Source organism: Macaca nemestrina, unplaced genomic scaffold (assembly GCF_043159975.1).
Source record: "Macaca nemestrina isolate mMacNem1 unplaced genomic scaffold, mMacNem.hap1 Scaffold_163, whole genome shotgun sequence".
NCBI lineage: Eukaryota > Metazoa > Chordata > Mammalia > Primates > Cercopithecidae > Macaca > Macaca nemestrina.
Window position 1 is genome coordinate 4,115 of NW_027257646.1, and position 22,293 is coordinate 26,407.

The window sequence follows — 22,293 nt, forward strand, 5'->3', positions numbered from 1 at the left end:
CCACTACCAAAGAAGGTACACACCCCCCTGTGATATTGTTCCTCATAACTTGTGGGGGAGAGCATGATATTACTTCCAGTATGACAGTGGCTTGACACCCAGTCTGTGATATTGCTCCTAATTTCCAGTAGGTAAAGTATGATGTTCCTTCCAAGAGAGTAGTGGGTGTACAACCGCCCTGTGATATGTCTCCGAATATTCAGGGAAACACAGGACGACATTACCCCAAATCTCCCAAAAAGTGTACACCCATTGTGTGATATGGTTCCTAATATCCGGAGGTGCAGAGGATGGTATTCGTTCTCCTGTCGAAGGCTGGGTACACGCAACCTGTGAAATTGTTCCTAATATCCTGAATAAAAGAGACTGCTAATAATGGACACACATTGCAGGGGGGAGTAATTGGCTATTATGATCCACATCGCAGGGGGTGAGGCACTCCCCATGATATGGGGAGTAACAGCAACCCCCTCTCCCCCCTGGCTATTACGATCCACATCGCAGGGCAGTTCAGGACACCACCCCTGCCCCAATCTTGACCGAGACAGTGAGTGTCATGGGACCACCTCAGGGTGGGTGGCAGCTCAGCTTGAAGGTATCCCTGCTGCCAAAGACCAACCGCTCCTGCTAGTTTGAATCTGGCCACAGGGTCTCTGTTGGTGAGACAGGTGACCATGAGGCAGACACCCTGAAATCTAGCACGACAGAGCTCAATGCCCCCATGAGAGGCACCATAGCACGCAGACTTTGCAGACATACTAGGGAAGGCCACAGCAGGCCCTGAGTGAGGAACAAGCTGACCAAGATCCTGGGGTCTTGCCACACAGTCCTTAAACCAGGGACTGGAAACTGTTTCCCTAAAGAGCCAGGAGTCAGTATTTTCAGCTTTGCCAACTGATCTTTACCTCAAGAATGCAACTCTGCCATGGCTACACCACAGCAGCCTTCTGCAGGTGGCCTGTGAAGAGATGGGCATGACTGCACCCACATCAAACTTTACTTATGGACATGGAACCTTCTCAGTGTCATGAATTGTTATTTTTTTATTTGTTCAGGCATTTGGAAATGTAAAATCCATTCTTGATTCACGGGCCACAAGAGCAGGCAGGTACGGGCTGCCTCTGCCCCTGGCCGACCTCTGGAATGAGCTTAGAGAAGGAAATGACAGGCTGGGTCAGCGCAGCCTCCTCACAGTGGGTTCACTGCAGGAGGGTCCTTCGTAGCAACCACTTCTCATCCTTCATCTTGGCTTCAAGTGCAATTCACATGGAGAAAGAGAGAACAGAACCGGCCTCAGCAACAAGGAAGGAGATGCAGGGTCAAGCAGCCGTGTGGATCCATCACACTCAACATTCACACCAAGCGGAGCACAAGCAGGACCAGCCCAGGGGGGGCCGAAGTGGAGGCTCTCTGGGGTGGGGGCCCTCTGGGTGGGCAAGATTCTCTACATAAAACTCCAATAGAAGATCTACACAGCAGTAGTTAAAGAAAACACACACTAAGAAAAAGGCCAAAATAAAAATAGGACACCAAGTTTGGCCAACCGGGTCTCACAAGCCAGTAGGTAAGAAATCCCAGGAGGGCCCACCAGAGGAGCTGGGGGTGGGTTCCTGCCTGCAGGGGGCCTGGGACACCCCATTCCCACAGACGAGGACCCAAGCTTTGGGGAGGAAGCTGTTAGAGTCATCAGTGAGCTTTTCAGAGCTGGAGCCATAGGTCAGGGGAGGAGCCCTGGCCACGTCCCTGTGTAGGCTCAGAAGCTGGGGTGGGGGCACACCCCCAGGGGCCGATACAAACAGTGGACCGCGAGTCCTCCTCCTGTCCAGAGGATGCTCAGCTCCCAAGGGACCACCAAAGTCTGGAACCCAGGGACACACCACCTGACCCTCATGCCCAGGCCTCCTGGACCAGGCAATGTCCAGTACAGGCAGGCAGTCTGGGCTTGGGGCCAGGACAGGGGTGGATGGTCCTGCTAGGCAGGCCTCCTTCTCCCTACCAGCTGTGCTGGTTGCACTGTAGTTTTGTTCTGGCAACATATTGCCGCCCACTTTGGCCACACCAGTCCCCGGCTCCCTGGCTAGGCCCAGTGCTGTCCAACCCACCTACACAGGCCCCACACACCCAGTGCCCACCAGACTCCCGTCAGCCAGGAGGACCCATGCTCACCCCCTGAAGTATCCGTGGGAACCTGCATCCGACAGGGACCCACAGCTCAGGGCCAACCTCCATGGGGCCTTTTGGTTGTGGTGGTAGGGGCGGGGGGGAGTTGACCTCCAGCCCTCCCATCCTGGCCACTGTGTTCTGTGGGGATCATTCAGTCCTGGGAGCTTCCTAGGGACCCCAGAAGGAAGAGAACAGGGTGGTCATGGCGGCCTCAGCCCCAGGCTCTGGGCCCGAGTGCAAGAGTCTTTCGGTTCTGGTTTGACCTGGGCGGTAACAACAGGCCAAGTCATTCACACAAGGATTGGCTTTGATACAATGCATCAAGGGACTGTGGAGGACACAGATCAGCCTCCAGGCCAGTTACACCTGGTGGCTTCGCCAGTGCAGGCTAGGGAGTGGAAAAGCTGACCCCTGACCTCCCCACCTACCCTGCCCACCAGACGCCAGTAGCGGCCAGGGATCCCTGACTTCAGGCAGAGGCAGGCAGCACAGTTGCTGCCTCCTTTGAGCCCATCCCAGGGCCCACAGGGCCTGGAGAAACCTGGCAGGGGCTGAGTTGGGAGAATCCGGCAGGGAGATGCCAAGTGAAGAATGTGAGGGACTGGGTATGAGGGGCGCTAGGGCACAAGGTCTGCTTCCTCTGGGGAGGTGGCAGTGAGACATATAGTAGCCAAGCCTCCGCAGGCCCCACCCTGCTGCCAGGCACATGTGGTGCCCATACCCACCCCAACGGCTGCAGGAAGGTTCTTCACCAACAAAAGGGGAGGATGTACCCACACCCACATAGGCATTGGTGCCCACAAACATCAGAGAAGAAAATTGCTGCTGTGCCCAAGGTGTGGGGAAAGGGGCAATGTCCCCTTCCTCCCCATGGTGGGTCCAAAATTACCTGTTCCTGCCAGCACCCCCACCCCCAACTCCACAAGCTGCTGACCTCCACCCCAGTGCCATGCCACGCGCCAAGAACAGCTCAGCAGTACATCCCAAGGGTGCTATCCTGGCGCGGCTGTGCTGGGCAAGTGACATGTTTCCTAGTCACAGAGGTTTTCTTTCTTTACCGCTCACTGGCCCTGTGCCTCGGTTTCCCCCACTGTGGCAGAGTGTAAAAATCCCATCTTGAAGGCTAGGAACCCAGGAAGATCACCACACCTGGTGAAATGGTGGGTGAAACTCCCTGCCTTGGACCTCTTGCTCCAGGACTGATGTCCACTGGGACATGGCCAGGCCAGCATTCTGGGGAGGGCTGCATTCCTTGCCTGGGGAACCTTACTCCCAGTTAGGAATCACTGGAGTTGAGGCCCCTAATGAATTGGGGGAGGCACAGGGGTAGAATGGAGGTAGCCCCATCATACGGGCCTGTGTAGACCCCAGGAAACAAGCATTGAGTTCAGACTCTTGTCTGAAGCTGGCCACCTGAAAGGATTTGGGGTGTGATGAGGGCCTGGGGTCAGGGAACAAAGTGTTCTGGTTTGGACACGTAGGAGGTTCTCTGCAGCTCTCTCAGGTACAGGGTATGTTGCTAAGTATATGCTTTTAAAAACCCTAGGAGGAGGGGGCACGCAGAAGGGGCCCTGAAGCCAAGGGCAAGGTCCAGGCTTTCCACCTCCCCAGCTGAAGACATGCTGGAGGACAATTCTCCAGAGTTTCATAACAAAGAAGAGAAAAAAGAAATCAAAAAGACCTGGAGGACAGGCAAGCTAATGAGGGCTGACTGGGATTACCCTGCCTAAGCCTCAACACAAGCCTTCCCTATCTGTCCTCTGGGCCAGGTGAGGAAACAGGTCACAGTAGGACATTCAGACCCTGGGCAGGCAGCTGGCAGTCTGGAGCCCAGGAGGTACAAACAGACTGTCCCAACCCCAGCCCTCAGCCAGGAGCAGCTCTGCCCACAGCTCATTCACTGGTAAATCAGGCCCACTGGGCTGCCTGCCCTTCCCCAATCCCCCTCGCTCACCAGGCAACAGCCGCCCTGCTCGTGGCTGCCAGACTGCGGATGGCAGTGCACGCCCCCTTCATTCTGGCTTCTCAGCTGCCCACCAGGCCATCCCTCTCTGCCAGGCCACCTGGAGCCTAGCAGTGTGCATGCGGGATGGGCAGCACCTGGAATACTTGGGCGGGCTTGGCTGGGGGCTGCAGTTCCTATGCAGGGAGGAGTTAGCGCCCCATCCCATTCCCTGGCCCCATGGCCCCTCTGAGAAGACCCTCCACATACTGCCAGGCCTTGACCACCAGTAGCCCCACATCCAGGAGGCATCGACGTGCTCACCTCTGATTGGCAGTGGACATCCAACCCTGGGGCAGACCCCTTAGAATCCCAGGTATGAGAGAGCTAGGTGAGGGCAAGGGTGGCATCAGAGTGAAGGGGGCCTGCCCCTCCACACCTGTGGGTATTTCTCGAAAGCTGGAGATGAGAGACTGAGAAAAGAAATAAGACACAGAGACAAAGTATAGAGGAAGAAAAGTGGGCCCAGGGGACCTGCGCTCAGCATATGGAGGACCCGCGCTCAGCATACAGAGGACCCGCACCGGCACTGGTCTCTGGAGTTCCCTCACTATTTATTGATCACTATCTCTACTATCTTGGCAAGGGGGATGTGACAGGACTACAGGGTAGTGGTGGGGAGAGGGCCAGCAGGAAAACATGTGAGCAAAGGACTCTGTGTCATCAATAAGTTTCAGGAAAGGTGCTGTGCCTCTATGTGCACGTCGGCCAGATTTATGTTTGACTTTACACAAACATCTCCGTGCAGTAAAGAGCAGTATTGCCGCCAGCATGTCTCGCCTCCAGCCATAAAGTGGTTTTCTCCTATCTCAGTAAATAGAATGTATGGTCAGGTTTTACCCTGAGACATTCCACTCCCAGGGATGAGCAGGAGACAGATGCCTTCCTCTTATATCAACTGCAAAAAGGCCTTCCTCTTCCACTAATCCTCCTCAGCACAGACTTTTTACGGGGGCCGGGCTGGGGGATGGTCAGGTCTTTCACTTCCCACGAGGCCATATCTCAGGCCGCCTCAATGGGGAGAAACCTTGGACAATACCCAGGCTTTCTTGGGCAGAGGTCCCTGAGGCTTTCCGCAGTGCACTGTGTCCCTGGGTACTCGAGACTGGAGAATGGCGATGACTTTTACCAAGCATACTGCCTGCAAACACATTTTCACTAAGGCACATCCTGCACAGCCCTAAATCCATTAAACCTTGAGTCAATACAGCACATGCTTCTGTGAGCACAGGGTTGGGGCTAGGGTTACAGATTAACAGCATCTCAAGGCAGAAGAATTTTCTTAGTACAGATCAAAATGGACTTTCTTATGTCCTCGTCTTTGTCCATAGACACAGTAACAGTCTGATCTCTCTTTCTTTCTCCCACACAGAGAGTGTCACTACTGTATGTCAGCCACTGGGGGACAGGCTTCAGCTTACACCCACCTTCCAAATTCCACCCTCTCACCTTGGCAGAAGCTGGCCAGGAATTGGGGCCAATGGATGGGTGGGGTCTGCAGACGACACCGTGTTCAGGTCCCCATGATGGCCTCACACATGTGTAGTGGCCCTGCAGTTCCAGGTGCCACACACATGCCATCCCCTGCTTGGGCCCTGATCTTCGAGGAGGGGGAGCAGCAGAACCCAGGCACTGACCCCACAGTGCCACTCACACCCACAGACGATTCTCCAGACAGGCATCAGGTCTCGGTCCTGGCCACCTTCCCCTGCAGGGCCTCAGCTCTTTCCCGGGACTCACGTGGTCTTTCCTCACATGCAGCTCTGCTAGGATGCACTGATCTGTACACAGGGGCTCTGATGTGACAATGGCCACGATCATGCAGAATGCAAGGGCACAGGCTGGGTGCCCATTGTGGGGACTCTGCAGCACTCCCAGACTATCATCGGGCATGCTGGCCCCCAGGCTTAGCTAGGGCACCAGTGGTAGGAGTGCACTGCTCTGGACTCTGCAGGAGGAGGACAACTGTCACCACATCTTCATGTTCTCCTGCTGGTGTCACTGTGTGTTTCTCATCTCCTGCTTGTAGGATTCAGGGCAGACTCTCTGAACACCTTGTGGGAAACAGCAGAATCCAGCAGAGAAGAGGAGAAAAGCCCAGCTGCAAAGATGAAAAAATGGCAGGTGTGACATGGACCCCCATTCAGATTCTGTATTTAGATGAGGTCTTCCAGAACACCTGCTCTCATTGGATAATACTTCAAATACATATATATATATATATATATATATATATATATATATATATATATTTTTTTCCAGAGAGAATCTTGCTCTGTAGCCCACACTGGAGTGCAGTGGCAGGATCTCGGCTCACTGCAACCTCCGCTTCCCGGGTCCCGGTTCAAGCAATTCTCCTGCCTCAGCCTCCCGAATAACTGAGATTACAAGCATGCACCACCATGCCCAGCTACTATGTTTTCTTTTTTTTTTTTTCTTGAGACGGAATCTTGCTCTGTCACCCATGCTGGAGTGCAGTGGCACGATCTCAACTCACTGCAGTTTCCAACTCCTGGGTTCATGCTATTCTCCTGCCTCAGCCTCCTGAGTAGCTGGGACTACAGGCGCCTACCACCACGCCCGGCTAATTTTTTATATTTTTAGTAGAGACGGGGTTTCACCGTGTTAGCCAGGATGGTCTCGATCTCCTGACCTCGTGCGACAGAGCGAGGTCACCTGGGCAAAAGAGCAAGACTAAGTCTCAAAAAAAAAAAAAAAGAAAGAAAAGAAAAAGAAAAGAAAAGAAAAAGAACAATATAAGCCAAATTCACTCAAAAGAAATAAAAACAAGATGACAAGTCAATGGCACTGAAAACAGAAAATCAACAGAAGAACTCAATAGAACAACAGCTGTTTCTTCATAAAGATCAACAAAATTGGTCACTATCAAGCCAGGCTAACAAAGAAAAAAAGAAATCGCACAAATTACTATAAGGTGAGTACAAAAGTAATGGCAGTTTTTGCATTCTTGGAATTTGCTGTTTGATACTGGAATACCTTCTTAAATAAATGTGGTTATGTTATTCATCATTTTAATGGGCATTTCTTGCTTTTTATTGCTAATGACTTATTACTTATTTATTTTAGACTGTGGAAATGATGTCAGACAAAAAGCAAATTCAAGCGACTTTCTTATTCGAGTTCAAAATGGGTCCTAAAGCAGGGGAGACAACTCACAACATCAACACATTTGGCCCAGGAACTGCTAATTAATGTACAGTGCAGTGGTTCAAGAAGTTTTGCAAAGGAGGCAAGAGCCTTGAAGATGAGGAGGGTAGTGGGCAGCCACCGGAAATTGATAACAACCAATTGAGAGCAACCACTGAATTTGATCCTCTTACAGCCACACGAGAAGTTGGCGAAGAACTGAATGTCGACCATTCTATGGTCATCCGGCATTTGAAGCCAATTGGAAAGTTGAAAAAGCTTGATAAGTGGGTGCCTCATGAGCTGACCAAATATTTTAAAAAGCATCCTCTTGAAGTGTCATCTTCTCTTATTCTATGAAACAACATTGAACCATTTCTTGATCAGATTGTGACATGCCACGAAAAGTGCATTTCATACAACAGCCAGCTCAGTGGTGGGACTGAGAAGAAGCTCCAAACCACTTCCCAAAGTCAAACTTGCACCAAAAAAAGGTCATGATCACTGTTTGGTGGTCAGCTGCCGGTCTTCTGATCCACCACAGTTTTTGAATCCTGGTGAAATCATTACATCTGAGAAGTATGCCACGCCATTCGATGAGATGCACGGAACACTGCAGCACCTGGAGCCGGCACTGATCAACAGAAAGGGCCCAGTTCTCCACAACGCGTGACCACATGTCATACAACCAGGGCTTCAAAAGTTGAATAAATTGGGCTATGAAGTTTTGCCTCATCTACCATATTCACCTGACCTCTTGCCAACAAACTACCACTTCTTTAAGCATCTTGACAACATTTTGCAGGGAAAACACTTCCACAACCAGCAGGATGCAGAAAACGCTTTCTAAGAGTTCATTGAACCCTGAAAGCATGGAATAAACAAGTTTATTTCTCATTGACAAAAATGTGTTCATTTTAATGGCTTCTATTTTTTTTTTTTAATTTTTTTTAGACGGAGTCTCACTCTGTCGCCCAGGCCAGAGTGCAAAGGTGCAATCTCGGCTCACTGCAACCTCTGCCTCCTGGGTTCAAGAGATTCTCCTGCCTCAGCCTCCCTAGAAGCTGGAAGTACAGGCGCCCGCCACCACACCAGGCTAATTTGTTTGTATTTTTAGTAAAGACGGGGTTTCACCATGTTCACCAGGGTGGTCTCGATCTCCTGACCTCGTGATCTGCCCGCCTTGGCCTCCCAAAGTGCTGGGATTACAGGCGTGGGCCACTGCGCCAGGCCAGGTGACTTCATTTTATTAGTTTTATTAGGAATTTAGGTAGAATCAACTTCTGATTAAAGGCTGAATTTCTGTCATTTTGTAGAGAAATGAATAAACTGGACACTGTGTGGTCAGTGTTTAGATTTGCCCATGGGTTTGTTTAAATCGATGTCATGGATCCTGAGACACAAATATAATTAAGATAGGTCTAGAGACAGGAGAAGCAGAAATAAGTTGACCCAGGAGTACAGTCTCAAGTAGTTCATTAATGAGAAAATGGACATCTGGCAAGAGTCTTTTTACTTTATCCTGGCTGAAAATCCAAATCTTGTTTTATTTTTCCCACTAAAAGTAACTAAAATAATAACGAATTTTATTTGTTCTTGGGTTCTTTTTTCCTTTAATGATTGTGCTGTAACTTAAAATAATGATGTTACTTTTGAACATTTTTAAAGCATATCTGAAAACGATTGATGTTTATAACTCTCTTTTGGCTTCAAAATAAGATTGTGTTATCACCATTTTGGTAGATGAGGTTGTCTGATGAAAATGATGCGCATGACTTGTACCGTTCAGTGTACATCTTGCAGTAGTGGACGATTGAAAACATAAAAAAGTGGAGTATAAATTAAAAATTAATTTGGTTTCTTCTATTTCTTAATTTGGGAATGTTAAACCATGGCTGTAAGGGATTTTCTTGGTGAAAAGAGAAGATCCTCAGAGTCAAAAATGTTCTTACAACTCGGGCTTGATGGCCTTTGAATTAGGAATGGATTGTTCCTCTCTCTGAAGCCTGTTGTCACATGGGTTTTTAATCCTGGCCTTGCTGCTAGAAATCTGTGCTTGAAGTCGTCTCTTTCTGGTGGTAACCTACCACTTAAAAGTCATGAGGTGGTGGAACTCAGTTTACTAAACTCTTTAGCCTTTGAGCTAAACTGAGCAACCTCTTAGATGTACACACACCACTTTGTATGAAAGGGTTCTCTAGAATGGTTCTTTGGAGAGAAATATTTTCATGTAATTTTGACAGGGGTGTAAATAAAGCGTGGTGACTAATAAGTCTTTCACTCTTCATCTGATGAACATAAGGATCTATGCATCCAGATATTATTTTGTATACAAATATTTAATTTGGTGATTGATAATCTCTCTTTGGGGTAGTCACATGGAAAGCTCTTTTAAATTTAACTTTTGCCTTTGGATCTTTTTTGAGAAAAGCCATTGAAGAGCAAAACTAATGTAAACGTCTTGATCATTTAAAAAGCTTACTTGTCCTCGAAAGGAAACACGAGTCATCAGTGAGTATAAACGTAGACAGTTGATTTGTGAATGCTGTCGGCCTCAACGTGCTTGATAATAGATTCTACTGATCTAGCTGGAGTAATTTGATCACTTACTTCCTTATTAATACTAGATCACACAGTGTCTTTCTTATTCCTTCTTCTTTACTTACTGGCATGAGCACAGAGTCCCACTATCTGAAAGAGAAGGGAGAGTTTGGGGGATTATTGGAGGATTCTTAAAAACTTGGTTGGCAATTGGGCAAGATGGCTCACGCCAACCATGAGGGGCAGGTATCACTGAGCCCCATCTAGTGATATGAAAACCAGGGTTCATAGAGGTTAACTTCCTTGCCATGGTCATATGGATGGAAAGTAAAGACATTGAGCTTTGCATTTAGACTCGGACCTAGAGTTGTTCAAACCGTAGTTCTGCTTATTCCACGGAAACGTGGGTTTTTTGAGGGGAGTACAAGCAGAGGAAAGTGGAGAAGTGGATTGCAGTTTGATTCTTCGCGGTCAAGAATGCCACCGGGGGATTTAGACTTTAACCTAATCACATGTATTTATTTCTTCAAATGCTAGCCTTGGAACGTTTTTGAGCACGTGCTTTGGAAACATTCCTCTGGAAAACAGAGAAGGTGAGGGAGGGGAGGGGAGGGTCTGAGATTTGAGGGGTCTGCAGCAGGAGGTTGGGAGACACAGTAGGGAGCTGGGACAGCAGGTCTAGAAATGAAACTAGGACACGTCCAGACCTCAGGTGGAATTAACTAGAATCTGGTTAGAGAGCCAGAAAGAACAAAGAGAAAAAATACCTCCCAAGTTCCCACCTGGCTGCCCAGGAGGCTGTCATGCGCTTAACAAATAAAGCCTGCCCTTTAACAAACAGAGGAGGGAGGAGGTGTCTGCAGGGAGGCTACAGACAAAACGTGGAACGAGGCTGCCCTCTTCTGGACAATGAAAGCCGGATGCTGAATCAAAATCCTCATATGCCCAGGACAATTTATTATTATTATTATTTTATTTTCAGAGACAGGGTCTTGCTGTGTTGCCCAGGCCGGAGTGCAATGATGCAATCATAGCTCACTGTAACCTCGATCTCCCGGGCTCAAGCGATCCTCCTGCCTCAGCCTCCTGAGTAGCTGGGACTACATGTGTGTGCCACTACACCCAGTTATTTTGTTTGTTTGTAGACAGGTCTCATTATGTCGCCCAGGCTGGTTTCAAACTCCTGGCTTCAAGCGATCCTCCCAACTTGGCCTCCTAATGTGCTGGGATTACAGGTGTGAGCCATCACACCTGGCCATCAGCACGTTTAAATACACATCCTTATATATATTTAAATATATGTCTTATATATATACATATACATCCATACAGAACGGACCGATGCTGAGTTGATACTAACTAGTCAACTAACAAACAACTAGTAACTAATGACTTGGTAACCAGGTAGGAATTCGGACAAATCTGGTTGTTCAGGGAGAACAAGGGTCTGTCAAACAAGTTGTTACATCTTCTAATGCATCCTATTCAGACTCAGGAGCAGTTTATATTTTGCACAGTCTCTGCCTCTCTGATTCCTTCAGACTTGTCAAGCACAGGAGAAAACCTAGGTAAAGGCCGGGCGCGGTGGCTCGAGCCTGTAATCCCAGCACTTTGGGAGGCCGAGACGGGCGGATCACAAGGTCAGCAGATCGAGACCATCCTGGCTAACACACTGAAACCCCGTCTCTACTAAAAAATAGAAAAAAACTAGCCAGGCGAGGTGGCGGGCGCCTGTAGTCCCAGCTACTCGGGAGGCTGAGGCAAGAGAATGGCGTAAACCCGGGAGGCGGAGCTTGCAGTGAGGCGAGATTGCGCCGCTGCACTCCAGCCTGGGCGACAGAGCGAGACTCCGTCTCAAAAAAAAAAAAAAAAAAAAGAGAAAACCTAGGTAAAAAATAAATAATAAAACACTAGGGAGGCCTCACAATCATGGTGGAAGGTGAAAGACACATCTCACATGGCAGCAAACAAGAGAAGAGAATGAGAACCAAGCAAAAGGGGTTTCCCCTGATAAAACCATCAGATCTTGTGAGACTGATTCACTACCATGAGAACAGTTCGGGGGAAACCACCCTATGATTCAATTATCTCCCACTGGGTCCCTCTCACAACATGAAGGAATTATGGGAGCTAAGATTCAAGGTGAGATTTGGGTGGGGACACAGCTAAACCATATCAGACATATTATCTATTGCTACATAACAAACTATGCCCCAAACTTAGGGCTTAAAACCACATCCATTTTTTTTTTTCTTCACACTTTCTGAACATCTCAAATGAAAAAAAAGAGTTATAATATCAAATGTTGTTGCAGATGTGGAACAAGATGTGGGAAAACTTGAAACTCTACTAATAGGAGATACTGAAAAGCTAGACAGCAAGGACACAGAGAGGGAGACAGAGCTGAGCTAAAAGTACACTACGACCCAGCAATTCCACTGCCAGTGTAGACCAGATAAAAAGAGTTCTATGATACCAAAAGATATGTACGTGTATGTCCCTAGCAGTACTTTCCATTATAGCCCAAACCTGGAAATCATCGAATTATCCATCAACAGTAGAATGGACAAGTGTATTTATACAAGTGTATTCATATAATTTAATGTAATAGACCTATGGGAATTTACTGCTACCCTGAACAGCAAAAGTAAATCTCACAAGCGTAACTTAAGTGAAAGAAGCCAAATCAAAAATTACATATATCATTCCATTCACAAATTTCAAAAACTGGCAAAATTTTTGTATGGCGATGGAAGGCAAAATAACAGCTCCTCAGGATATGGGCTGGGTAATGTTCTGCTCCCAAATCTAATTGTGGATACAAGGGTAGGTCACTGTGTGGATACATGGGTGTGTCACTGTGTGAATTCAGGAGTACACACTTTGATATGTGAGTTTTTTACTTTGTATTTTATATATATATATATATTTAAGAGACGGGGTCTTGCTCTGTCTCCCAGGCTGTAATGCAGTCCAGAACTCCTAGGCTCAAGGGCTCCTCCTGCCACAGCCTTCTGAGTAGCTGGAGAAGCTGGGACTATAGGCATACACCACCACACCTGGTGGTATATTCAGCTATAAATGAATTGCCTGGGTGCGGTGACTCACACCTGTAGTCCCAGGACTTTGAAAGGCTGAGGCTGGAGGATTGCTTGAGGCAAAGAGTTCAAGACCAGTCTGGGTGACATAGTGAGACTCCATCTCTAAAAGATTTTTAAAAATAAAATGTACTTAAAATTTAAGAAAGATTTCAGTTGCAAAGGCTAAGTTGAAAAGATAGGAGTAAAAGGGTAATAGACAATTCAGAATATATGGATATATGGCATTTGGTACTTTAATATATATTATTGTTTTTTAATTATTTAATAGTCCATGAGTAGGTTAAATTCCATGAAGACAATAACTGCACCTCATTCATCTTTATAGCCTCTGGATGCCCAGTGTACATTATAAAGTAGCTATTCAGAAAATATATATTTAAAAAAATTGTGAATGTTCTGTTTACAGCAAAGTTCTCTAAATTAAATATAGTGATTGAATACATTTCTACAATAAAAAAATTAGACAATAAAGACAAAAGGCATTTCTGGGCTTATATTGGACAAAATAGGAGCAAGAATAGAGGCAAATTACTCTGTTTCTGTTATCTTAGGATGAAAAGAGTTTGCTTCGATTTATCCAAAATCTTTTTTCTCATCCAAATATGAAAATATTATAAGGCAAATTTTCAGCAATAACATTGTATTAGTCCATTTTCATGCTGCTGATAAAATCATATCCAAGACATGACCATTTACCAAAAAAAAAAAAAAAAAAAAGAGGTTTAATAGATTCACCATTCTACATGGCTGGGGAGGCCTCACTCTCATGGTGGAAGGTGAAAGGCACATCTCACATGGCAGCAAACAAGAGAAGAGAATGAGAACCAAGCAAAAGGGGTTTCCCCTGATAAAACCATCAGATCTTGTGAGACTGATTCACTACCATGAGAACAGTTCGGGGGAAACCACCCTATGATTCAATTATCTCCCACTGGGTCCCTCTCACAACATGAAGGAATTATGGGAGCTAAGATTCAAGGTGAGATTTGGGTGGGGACACAGCTAAACCATATCAGACATATTATCTATTGCTACATAACAAACTATGCCCCAAACTTAGGGCTTAAAACCACATCCATTTTTTTTTCTTCACAGTTTCTGAGGCTTAGGGATCTGGAAGTGACTTAGCAGGGGTTCTGACTCAGGGTCTCCCAAGATGTTGGCTGGGGCTGCAGTCACCTGAAGGCTTGACTGGGCCTGGAAGGTCCACTCTTCAAAAGGCTCACTCACATGGCTGTGGGCTGCAGGCCTACTCACAACTATCCCCAGAGCAGATCATCCAAGAGTAAGAGCAAGCCGAAAGACACCATCACTTTCATGACCTAGTCTCTGACATCACACACAATCACTTCTACATTCTATTTACCACAAACGAGTCACTAACTCCAGCCCACATTCAGGTGGAGGGGAATTATGTTGCATCTTTTGAAAGGAATATTAAATAATCAGTGGATGTATTTTAAATCATCACAGTCCACCATCTGGCCACAAATTATTTATATTTCTCCCACATGTAAAATACTCTCATTCCTCTCAACTCCTCCCAAAAGTTTCAAACTTGTACAGGATATCTAGGTTTGAAGTCCAGGATGTAATTATTTAAATCAGATCCCAATACAGAGAATTCTTCTCAGGTGTAGTTCTTTTTTTTTTTTTTTTTTTTTTTTTTTTTGAGACAGAGTCTCACTCTGTTGCCCAGTCTGGAGTGCAGTGGTGCAATCTCAGCTCACTTGTAGCCTTGACCCCTTGACCCCTGGACTCAAGCAATCCTCCTGCTTCAGCCTCCCAAGTAGCTGGGATGACAGGCACACACCATAATGGCTGGCTAATTTTTTGAAAGTTTTTTGTGGTGATGGGGTTTCACCGTGTTTCTCAGGCTGTTCTCAAACTTTTGGGCTCAAGCAATCATCTTGCCTCGACCTATCAAAATGTTGGGATTACAGGCATAAGCCACCGTGCCTGACCAGGTGTAGTTCTTTAAGAATAGATCTTCAAGTAGAGTTCCTCTCTGTCTAAAGTCTTGTGGACTAAAGAGACAAGTTATCTGCAATGTCTATCAATTATCTATCACTGTGTGACTAATTACCCCCAAAACTCTGTGATTTAATAAACAACATTTATCTCAGTGTCTGTGGGTCAGGAGTTCAGTGGTTTTGCTGTATGAGTCTGACTCAGTGTCATTTCACAACATTGTAATCTATGTGGGATGCAGTAATCTGAAGGCCTGATTGGGGCTGGAGGATCTGCCTCTAAAAATCCCTCACCGGCATGGTTGTCGGCTGGTGGCCTCCATTCCTTACCATGTGGATCTCTCCCTGGATGGCTTAAATCTTCTCACAACACACAGTTGGGTTTCCTCCAGAGAAAATTATCTAAGAGGAAGCCAGCAACATGGAAACCATGATGTCCTTTATGACCTAACTTTGTGACATGCCATCACCTCTGCTGTGTTCTATTGGTTACTTGGAACAATCCTGATATGACACAATAGAGGACTAGGCAAGAGCATCAATCCAGGAATTTAGGGCTCATGGGTGCCATCTTGGAGACAAGCTAGCACACCTGTAATGCTAGAAGCTGAACCCAGGAGCACCAGCAGAGGCTGTAGATTCTGGTGATGTCTCAAACACTCTTCCTGTGATCTTGATACAGTAACAAAATTTCTGGGTACCCTGAAAATGGAAAGAATAAGTTTCAACCAGGTGAATGATTAGGTGATGATGGTCACTTTGAAGTAACATGAGCCTGGCCGTGCAAATCCAGCAATGTGTTCTTGGAAAAAAATCACTGCCCTTCTCTAGGCCTTGGTTTCCTCAGCTTCAAAAAGTGTATAATAATAACTGCTTTGGGCTGAGCGCAGTGGCTCATGCCTGTAATCCCAGCACTTTGGGAGGCCGAGAAGAGCAGAGCACAAGGTCAGGAGTTCCAGACCAGCCTGGCCAATATGGTGAAACCTGTCTCTACTAAAAATACAAAAATTAGCCAGGCGTGATGGCTTGCACCTGTAGTCCCAGCTACTCAGGAGGCTGAGGCAAAAGAATCACTTGAACCCCGGAGGCAGAAGTTGCCATGAACCAAGATCGTGCCATTGCGCTCCAGCCTGGGCGACAGAGTGACACTCCATCTCAATAATAATAATAATAATAATAATAGCTGCTTTGGTCAGTTCTTACAGGGGTTCAAGGTTACATATGTAAGATACAATTATTTAGCAATTGATAAATGGTAACTATTTTAAAGAATATTGCATATTGGCCGGGCATGGTGGTTCATGCCTGTAGTCCCAGCACTTTGGGAGGCTGAGATGGGCGGATCACAAAGTCAGGAGATCGAGACCATCCTAGCTAAGACAGTGAACTCCTATCTCTACTAAAAATACAAAAAATTAGCCAGGCGTGGTGGCACACACCTGTAGTCCCAGCTACTTGGGAGGCTGAGGCAGGAGAATGGTGTGAACCCAGGAGGTGGACCTTGCAGTGAGTGGAGATTGCACCAGTGCACTCCAGCCTGGGCAACAGATCAAGACTCCATCTCAAAAAAAAAAAAAAAATGCAAATTTTGTGATATTGCCTGGTAACCATCTGAGTTGATAGACGTATTTCAGTTTTCGGAAAGAAATATTTAAATTAGTAAGAAGGTAAACCTTTCTCATTTAATAACTGATATACCATATTTCATAAAACTAAGAAAATAGAAAAAACTATCCATTGTCCTACAACTCTAATGCAATGTCATCACCGTCTTTCCTTCCAGCTTTCTTTTCCATGCATTTCCCATAACTGAAGTCAGAGTGTACATAAAAGTTTGCTTTTTGCTTCTTTCTCTTTATATCTTAATATAGAAACTTCTAACAGAGTTTGACACGGACATTTGCCCCAGTGTGTCATGCTCAGAGGAATGACTCATAGGTCCTAATGAGAGGTAAGCACTGGAAAAGGAGGGGAAATTCCATAGGTCAGCAAGGCTGCATCAGGATCAGCTGAAGTTCTGAGAGCAGATCTCACGGAGAGAATCAAAAGCTAACTAGGGGAAACAGTAGGAGTCACTAAGAGATTCTGGAAGTTGTCTAGGGATGAAAGTTGCTTAACGACTCTCTGACTCAGTTCATCTTCTATACATCAAAGATGTTACATGTCCCTACCTTTATAGGGCTGCCGGGAGGCTTCATGAAGTTCCTGCCTGTAAAGTTCCAGGCACAAAGTAAAGACGTTGCTATTAAAATGGTAAGATGTGGCTGGGCGCAGTAGCTCATGCCTGCAATCTCAGCACTTTGGGAGGCCGAGGCGGGTGGATCACGAGGTCAGGAGTTCAAGATAAGCCTGGCCAAGATGGTGAAACCTCATCTCTACTAAAAATTAGCCAGCGTGATGGCGGGCGCTGCTCGGGAGGCTGGGACAGGAGGATTGTTTGAATCCAGGAGGCAGAGGTTGCAGTGAGATGAGATCGCGCCACTGCACTTCAGCCTGGGTGATGAGGTGAGACTCCATCTCAAAAAACAAAAAACAAAACAAAGCAAATGGTAAGATGCAATGCATCAGGGTCTGGGATTTTCCCAAGTGTTTAGCAGCCTAGGAATTCTCAACAGACTTCTGAAACATAATTTATGCCCTAAAATGTTGATGACTAATATCTATGATATAGGAAAGTCTGTCTGGATATCAAGTCAGTGTGGGTTTGATCATTCATTTCAACCATTGGAAACAAACCCCAATGTCTCGAGGAGCCAGGTGGGTCACCTAAGGTTGCAATGGCAGGAGGGTGTACCACCTAGAGAGCACAAGCCCTCCTCAAAAGAGAAGCTGTTTCTGGGTTCATTGTTGCCCTATGTAAGTGTGGACCAGGGTTGCTGTTTGACGTCTACAGAGCATTATTTCAACATTCATCAGATTTAATGCACTATGATACCACATAAGCAAGGTGATGCTACTAGGGTAGGTTTTAGAAATTTACACACACACAAGTCTGCTAAAGTAGTTAGGGTGAAGGATTCCTAGCTCTGGGAGAAAGGTTACATTTTTTGCCTTATCCCCAGCTCCCCAGCTATTGGGGTTATTTGAATTATTTAACCTTGACCTGTTGGATTAGTCCATTCTCACACTACTAATAAAGACATATCTGAGACTGGGTAATTTATAAAGGAAAGAAGTTTCATTGACTCACAGTTCTACATGGCTAGGGAGGCCTCAGGAAACTTACAATTATGGTGGAAGGGGAAGCAAACATGTCCTTCTTCACATGGTAACAGCAAGGAGAAGAATGTAAGCTGAGAGAAGGGGAAAGCCCCTTATAAAACCATCAGATCTCGTGAGAACTCACTATCATGAGAATAGCATGGGGTCAATCACCCCCATGATTCAATTACCTCCTACCAGGTCCCTCCCGACTCACATGGGGATTATGAGAACTACAATTCAAGATGAGATTTGGGTGGGGACACAGCCAAACCCTATCACCTGTATTTAATTTATATAATAAAATACATTTAATTTATAAATTAGGTTAAAAGTACACATTGACACATGAAAGGTTTCAAGAAATCCTATACTAGAGCAAAGAAACTCATTTAACTGTATTCAGCCCCTTGTTTCTCACAGTATTTCATTCAAAAGCTTTCTTTTCTTTTTTTTTTTTTTTTTTTTTTTTTTTTTGAGACAGATTCTCGCTCTGTCACCCAGGCTGGAGTGCAGTGGCCAGATCTCAGCTCACTGCAAGCTCCGCCTCCTGGGTTTACACCATTCTCCTGCCTCAGCCTCCCGAGTAGCTGGGACTACAGGCGCCCGCTACCTCGCCTGGCTAGGTGTTTTTTGTATTTTTTAGTAGAGACGGGGTTTCACCGTGTTAACCAGGATGGTCTCGATCTCCTGACCTCGTGATCCGCCTGTCTCGGCCTCCCAAAGTGCTGGGATTACAGGCTTGAGCCACCGCGCCCGGCCTCAAAAGCTTTATTTTCCATATAAAATGTATGAATGCCTTACAGAGCACACTTTGGAAAAGGATGACTGACTTTTAAAAGGAAGACCCAAACAAACCGGTCAACAGAAATGGAGTGCTGCTCTAGTGCCATGCCCGAGACACCTGCCAATAGTCCTCTGCCACTCGCCATCCCTGCATCAGCATCTGGGACATGGTCATTACACTTGACGGCTTGTCACTCCACCTCTCCTCACTCCTCAGCTCACAGAAAAGAGATTTGTGAAATACCAGCTCTGGTCTTGGTAAATATTTGTTTCCCCTGGCACCCTGGAAAATGCATTTTTAAAACTCTTCCTACACTTTCGGTGTGGCAGCAGCTTTATCAGTATGTGAAGACAGAGCGATGATGTGGCTTGGATACTTGACATTTTGTATTGTTGCAAAGTGGCAAATTGCACTGAGCTGTAAATACACTATAAATGGTGTTGTGCTGAATCATAAAGACAATTAGCATATTTCTTCCTTGTTTCTCATTTATCTTTTAGTTTGTAAACATGGAAAGCAGAGTGCGGTAAGCTTTACATGCCTTATCTGTAAAATGAGCACAGTGATACTTACGTTACAGACTTTTGTAAGCCAGAATTTTAAAAATGTTAAACTACCTAAGATAGTATAAAAAACATAGCAGCATCCAATAAATGACAATTCTTAGTATTACCTCCACACCTCCTGATAACATTAAACTCTTGGAGGATGGAAGAAAGCATGGATGTGAAGCACATACAATCACTAGAGGAAATCAGAATATTGCAATGTTTGGGGTTCCTTGAAAGTTTTTAAAGCGTGTAAGGGTCCTTAGACATGATCTTTTACAGATGAGAACGAGATGAAATGAGATTGATAAAAATTAATCAATTTGCCCACGTTTTGCACAGGAGCATAAATTACCAGCAGACAACATCTGGATTCCATACTAAGAACAAGCATCTCACTACAAAGTTACAAACTGAACATGCCTCATGCCTAAAGTGCACACACCTATTATCAATCTTCACTTTGCATGGTCCCAAAGATTCTGTAACTTTCACAAATTTGCATATTTAATAACAAATTTGAACTTTTGGGCTACTGAGTCATGTGCTGCAAATGTCACCGGTCCTTTGTCTAAGTCTCTGCGTGTATTTCAGTCAACAGGTTTTCTTCATTACGCACTGCGTTTTCTGTCCATCAGGCAGCAAAGCATCAGCGCATCCCACCACCAGATGGCGCCAGACCACTTGTGGAGGCTCTGGGGTCGCCATCAGCTTGGGACTAGAAGCTGACGAAAAACGAGAAGTTTCATTTCCGGGTTCCATTTAAACGTTCATCCTGGGCCATAAAAGCAGATGAATTAGATATGCCATTATCCTGAATATATATATTTATATTTTATTTTATATATATATAGAGAGAGAGAGAGAGAGAAAGAGAGAGATAGAGTCTCGCTCTGTCACCCAGGCTGGAGTGCACTGGCGGGATCTCAATTCACTGCAACCTCCGCCTCCGGGTTCAATCGATTCTCCTGCCTCAGCCTCCTCAGTGGCTGGGATTACAGGCACGCACCACCACATCCGGCTAAATTTTGTATTTTTAGTAGAGACGGGGTTTTACCATGTTGGTCAGGCTAGTCTCGAACTCCTGAGCTCGTGATCCACCAGCCTTGGCCTCCCAAAGTGCTGGGATTACAGGCGTGAGCCACCGCGCCTGGCCTATCATGCATATTTGAACTTATTTGAGTTTAATAAAAACAGAGCAGAGAGAGAAATGGCTGGCAGACCAGCAGCTCAGAGCTCTCATGTAAGGCTTAGCGGAGAATCCTGACCCACAGTCCAATCTCCAAGCTCTACACATCTCACCAACAAAACAGGAAGCCAACACATTCTGAATCTTCTTTCCAAGATAAAGGCGACCTTTTATAGTATTTTTTTTTCGGAGACAACGGAAGCTGAAAAATAATTGCTGAGGAAGGAGGAACTTTTCTAGAAGAACTTAAATCCGAATGGGATAGTAATGAGAAGTGGAGGAGAACAAAAAAGGCATGGAAAGTAAAATCAGGAGGCAAAACAAACGTTTTAGAACAGCCAAGTGTGGGGAGTTGGAAAGTGAAGCTCTGAGTAGAAACCAGAGTTACAAAATTTCAGAGCTGGAAGGGGCCTTATGAGGAAGCAGAATTGGGCCCGAGGACTAAATAGTTGCCAAAAACCACACAGGCAATTAGTGGCAGACAAGAGAGGACCTTCCTTTTTGCTAACCAGGGCTCTTTCCATTGAAACATGTGGCCCTCTCACTATGTAACTAAAAACCTTTCACAAAATCCAAGTAAACACAGAGAAACATCCTCTCTTCTGTCTTCACTGCTTTCTCTGCCCACACCTGCACATGTGCACACACAGCCACAATTACAATAATACAGGAAATTGAAGGAAGCCATCTGAAACTTCAACGTCGGGCACAGCCGCCACAGATAACATATCAAATGCAAGGCTAGAAATCAGCACTGTTCACATTCACACAGGAAGCCCGACTCAAGCTGTTTGACCCTATTTAGTAATCAGTTCCATACTCACAAGAGAATGCCAGAACAAAAACAGAAGGAAAAGAAAAAAATAACTCCAACCCTCCTTTTCCTTTGGAAGAGGATTTATACCAAGAAGTTTAAAGAGAGGCCCAGCTGGTTTATAGAATTTTGCAGGAAATTTGGGGACCTCTGTGATGCCATTGTCTTCCCTGGCCCAGGAAAGTAGCCATACCAAGGCAGTTATGGGGATAATTCAAACAAATCAAAGCCATATTTCACCTCAATTGTGCTTATACTTTAGGCAAAAGTATTTTGGACCTAAATATTTCCGATAATCATCAGATGCATCCTGGTCTCATGGGAAATGCTGAGAAAATCTATGGGGCTACTATCCACTTACTAGCTCTGTAACCTTGGGTAACTTACTTAACTGTTCTGAGCCTCTTCCTTCCTCTACCAAAATGAGATTGATCAACTATTGTCTTCCAGAATAGTTCTGAGGTGAAAATGAGAGTCAATGTTCTATGGCATGAAGACACACCAGGAAATATTAGCCGTTTCTTTCAGACATATATGTATATTTAGTAATTATTAAATATTTAGTATATATATATATTAAATTTTATACAGTATTATATATAATTATATAAAAATTATGTATAGTAAATATTACATATATATTTAAGTTTTACACACACACACATATATATATATATATATATATATATATATTTTTTTTTTTTCCTGAGACAGGGTCTCCTTCTGTCACCCTGACTAGAATGCAGTGGCAGAATCATGGCTCACAGGAGCCTCAACCTCCCTGGGCTCAGGTGATCCTCCCACCTCAGCCTCCCAAGTATCTGGGACTA

At 45.5% G+C, this 22,293-nt stretch overlaps 3 long non-coding RNA genes across 6 annotated transcripts; 1 reads left to right on the forward strand and 2 right to left on the reverse strand.

Annotated features, from left to right (window-relative positions):
- Window positions 1-1,025: 1,025 nt before the first annotated feature.
- Window positions 1,026-5,958, reverse strand: LOC139361314 (uncharacterized). Its single transcript, XR_011618857.1, has 2 exons — window positions 5,615-5,958; window positions 1,026-1,249 (listed from the first exon to the last, which is right to left on the reverse strand). It is a non-coding gene; the product is annotated as an uncharacterized lncRNA (long non-coding RNA).
- A 9-nt stretch (window positions 5,959-5,967) lies between these two features.
- On the reverse strand, window positions 5,968-15,378 carry LOC139361312 (uncharacterized). Of its 3 annotated transcripts, none has more exons than XR_011618853.1 (3): window positions 15,255-15,378; window positions 9,923-10,003; window positions 5,968-6,266 (listed from the first exon to the last, which is right to left on the reverse strand). It is a non-coding gene; the product is annotated as an uncharacterized lncRNA (long non-coding RNA). The 3 variants fall into 3 exon arrangements; XR_011618854.1 differs by lacking the exon at window positions 15,255-15,378 and adding an exon at window positions 14,134-14,300 and having other exon boundaries at window positions 9,795-10,003; XR_011618852.1 differs by lacking the exon at window positions 15,255-15,378 and adding an exon at window positions 14,134-14,291.
- A 90-nt stretch (window positions 15,379-15,468) lies between these two features.
- LOC139361313 (uncharacterized) lies at window positions 15,469-20,262 on the forward strand. 2 transcript variants are annotated; one of them, XR_011618856.1, is made up of 4 exons: window positions 15,469-15,656; window positions 16,796-16,875; window positions 18,932-19,169; window positions 20,055-20,262. It is a non-coding gene; the product is annotated as an uncharacterized lncRNA (long non-coding RNA). The 2 variants fall into 2 exon arrangements; XR_011618855.1 differs by lacking the exon at window positions 20,055-20,262 and having other exon boundaries at window positions 18,932-19,385.
- The last annotated feature ends 2,031 nt before the right edge of the window (window positions 20,263-22,293 follow it).